Source organism: Anneissia japonica, unplaced genomic scaffold (genome assembly GCF_011630105.1).
Source record: "Anneissia japonica isolate Jap-2015-1 unplaced genomic scaffold, ASM1163010v1 scaffold724_len3256291_cov202, whole genome shotgun sequence".
Lineage (NCBI taxonomy): Eukaryota > Metazoa > Echinodermata > Crinoidea > Comatulida > Comatulidae > Anneissia > Anneissia japonica.
In genome coordinates, this window is record NW_022744966.1 from 1,532,836 (window position 1) to 1,537,377 (window position 4,542).

Genomic DNA, 4,542 nt, shown 5'->3' on the forward strand with positions numbered 1-4,542 from the left:
ATATATATGTGTGTGTGTGTGTGTGTGTGTGTGGGTGTGTGTGTGTGTGTGTGTGTGTGTGTGTTAAACACAGGTAAAACAACAACATAACCTGGAGACAATGTAACTTCACTGTTGTCGTTTATTTCTTCGATAACCAAACCATGATCCATAAACTGACCAACTTGACCAGGCACTGTATGCACAAATGTCAAACTAGAAAATATAAGAAACTGCAATGAGTAAAATAATACAACATAATGTATAATAATAATTATTATTATTATTATTATTAATATAAAAACAATTCATATACAAAGAGGGTGACAAAGCCGATCCAAACAATTACAGACCTATATCCATCATACCACTAGTAACTACGATCTTTGAACGTGCTGTACACCAACAATTATATGATTATTTGACAAGAGTTAATATTTTGAATGAATCCCAAACTGGCTTTAGGAAAAACCATTAAACAAATACTACATTTATTGATGTGTCAGATTATATTCTCAATAATTTAAATGAAGGCAAAGCAACTGCAGCCATCTTTACAGATTTGAAAAAGGCCTTTGGCACAATTGATCACAAACTCCTCATATCAAAACTTATTGACTGTGCAACTCAGAAATCTGCCCTAAATTGGTTTATTTCTTATCTTAATAACAGGTCTCAAATTGTTCAAATTAATTCAACCCTATCTGATCCAATAAAAATTAACATTGGTATTCCCCAAGGGTCCATTTTAGGCCCATTGTTATTTATTATCTATGTTAATTCCCTACCAAATGTCACTTAATGTCAATGTGTAATGTATGCAGACGATACTACCATTATATGCAATTCTTCCAATCCCACTCTTCTCCAAAATGAACTAAATTCAAATTTAATCAAAGTTGCTAAATGGTTTGATAAAAAAAAACTTACATTAAATATTTAAAAAAAAAACTAAACTGATGATCTTTGGAACCAATACAATTTTACATAATTTTTAAAATATTTCATTATTTTATAATGGCATGACTATTGACAGAGTTGATTCATTCAAATATCTTGGAGTTGTGATTGATTCTAAATTAACATGGTCTGAACATATTGAAAAATTAACTGGTAACATCTTTAAACGCATTGGTGTTATCCGCCATGTTAAATATTTTTTACCCCATAATACTCTTAAGGTGTTGGCTAACGCTCTAGTTATGCCTCTTTTTAATTACTGTAACTGTGTTTGGTCCAACTGTAATATTAAACTTTCAAATTCATTTAAAATACTTTTAAACTGATTAGGAAGAATTTTACTTTCTGCAGACATAAAAACCCCAGTGGTAAATATTTTAAGTTCGTTAGGTTGGAGCAAACTCAGTGATAAATGGGACGAACAATTGCTCATAATGATTTTCAAATGTTTAAATGGTCATTCTCCATCATATTTATCGAAAAATTTTGTTTTTAATTATGGTTTGCATACACAATGTACTCGCAGTCAAAGTAAAAATACACTAATTTAATACACCTGGAATAATATGCAAACTTTTGTATACCGATTTACTAAATTATGGAATAAACTCCCGGATCATACTAAACCAACTTTAAATCTATGACACTTTCAAATTTTAAGCATTCTATTTCAAATCCTCAATAATACCATCTTAATTTAACCTGATTTTCTCTTACCTTGCATATCCATATTTATTATTTAAATTTTTTAAAGTTTCTTTCAATGGTACAAGCTGGGGTTGTCAGTTTCGGATCCTGCTGACCACCCAAATGAAACACAGGTAAAACAACAACATAGACTGGAGTTGTTTAGTTCTTCGATAACCAAACCATGATCTGTAAACTGACAATTACCGTACTTGTTACTTAAAACAAAACCCCCAACCTGACCAGGCACTGTATGCACAAATGTCCTTCATCTGCTTAAGCTCCTGTTAGAATTAAAATACCAAATATATTTATGAATGCTGTACTGTATACACAATAGATTTCTAATGTGTGACCTTGACCTCTGCATTAATCATCATTACCACACAACTACTATTTACAAGTTAACCATCATACGTAATCATGTATCATAATTATGGTTCTTACTTTAAAAATAAGACATGGCCGGCGGAACCTGGGACCGGGGCCCAGTCATCCAGTCTCCGACTGAGTTAGATTTTCTCGCAATTCACATTAGCGGATCTGGGGGTCCTGACCCCCCCCCCTCCCTTGGGCATAAAAAATAAAGAAAAATAAAAAGAATTCTAAACCCACCTTTTCAGGACCTGTGAGCTGATTTTTTTTGTTACAATAAGAAAATTCAATACAATTTTTAATTAATGTGTTTTCTATATGCCTTTTTTATTTCTTCCATTTTTATCATTTTAATTTGGTTTTATGTCCAGTGCTGTGCTTTTTATCCATTGTTTCTCTTTTATGTTTGTGTTGTGAATTTCTTGAATTTTGGTGTTCTGTTTTTAAATTTTCAAGCAATTATTGTAATACACTCATATACAGTCTTTTGGCTGTCTGTCTGTAATTTTTAATTTATATTTTTATCTGATTGAAGAGAAAGACCTTTAATACAAAATTAGAAGTCAGGAAAGCTCATTTCCCGCCATCTAGGAATCAAGCTTTTCTCAGGGGTGAACCCCTACCCCCTTTAATTTTTGGGGTTCATCCTTTATGGAAAAAAGAATACGTATACAAAGTATACCGGTACACACATATTAAGCCCATTTACTGGTAATAAGAATAAGAAAAATTTATCTGACCGTTTTCAAGTGGGGACAACCTTGAATTTCGAACAACTTAAAAGTCATTAAAAGAAGGCCTGGCTTACACAACCCATAAATGCTACCGATTTCGCTGAAGCGAAAACTTCAGATAGAAATGTGAATGCGCCATAGAGCTATTAAAACAGTTTTAAGGATATAATCGTTAATTAAATCGATGCATTGTAATAATAATAAGCTTTATTTTAAAGAAAATTCAATACAATTTTAAATTAATGTGTTTTCTATATGCCTTTTCTATTTCTTCCATTTTTATCATTTTAATTTGGTTTTATGTCCAGTGCTGTGCTTTTTATCCAGTGTTTCTCTTTTATGTTTGTGTTGTGAATTTCTTGAATTTTGGTTTTGGGGTTCATCGCTTTATGGAAAAAAGAATACGTATACAAAGTATACCGGTACACACATATTAAGCCCATTTACTGGTAATAAGAATAAGAAAAATTTATCTGACCGTTTTCAAGTGGGGACAACCTTGAATTTCGAACAACTTAAAAGTCATTAAAAGAAGGCCTGGCTTACACAACCCATAAATGCTACCGATTTCGCTGAAGCGAAAACTTCAGATAGAAATGTGAATGCGCCATAGAGCTATTAAAACAGTTTTAAGGATATAATCGTTAATTAAATCGATGCATTGTAATAATAATAAGCTTTATTTTAACACAGAAAAACTTGTTTCAACTAAAGTTGTTCTTCTATACAAGACCGTGTAGGAGAAGCAAAAAATTAAACAAATTGAAATTAACATACCATTTTGTTAATTGAACAACTTAAAGAAAACCAAAAATACAATAATTAATACAATTATTCAATATAGAAATGTAGACATTCTGTAACCCAGACCCCCAGCAACTCCACTACTGGTACCTCGCAACCTGGACACTTTGTGATTTGAAATGCCTTAGTTAAAAAATGTCCAGATTGCAAAGCACCTGCAGTATAGCGTCATGAAACATCCAGGTACATAAAAATAATTACAAAAAGGTACTAACAGAAATAAAAAACTAAACTAAAAATCAAAAGCTAATATACATAAATGCAATATCACAAGGATGAACAAGGTAGCAATAAACATTTTTTTAAATAAATTGACATTAATACATTTTTTGAGGTCTTCACTAATATCATTCCAGATTTTTGCACCCCTATATGATAAGCTTCTTTTCTTATAGTTAGTTCTTGGTTTTGGTAATAACAATTTTGGTTTCTAATATTGTAATAGATATCTCTGATAATAAATTTGTTAAATAAATAAGTAGGTGCAAGATTACTCATGATCATATACATAATGATGGCCTCATTTATGAGCAGTCTTTGGTCAAGGTTCATCCATTTAAGGCTTTGCAGAGCTTGTGTACTGGAGTCGCTTCTTGATGTATTTGTAATTATTTTAGCTGCCCGGTATTGGAGAATTTGGAGCTTTTTGCTTTGAGTTTTATTTGAATATCCCCATATGACATGAAAATATTCAAGATGGGGAGTCATAAGTGATTTATATAGTTTGCATTGAACATCTTTTGGAAGAATTTGATTAGATAGTTTTTTTCAGATAATATAAGCTCTGCAAAGCCTTACCTTTTACATGGTCTATCTGAGAAGAAAAGAACAGGATATCACAAATTATATATATATAGTAATAAAACGCATAAAGCAAAAGTGTAGAGTAGCCGTAACTTTTAATGGTAAAAAACACAAACGTTTTCGGGCATCGCCCTTCATCAGGTGGTACAGATAAAAAATAATAGCGAGTAAAAATACACTCAATGCGGACCTAGTATGA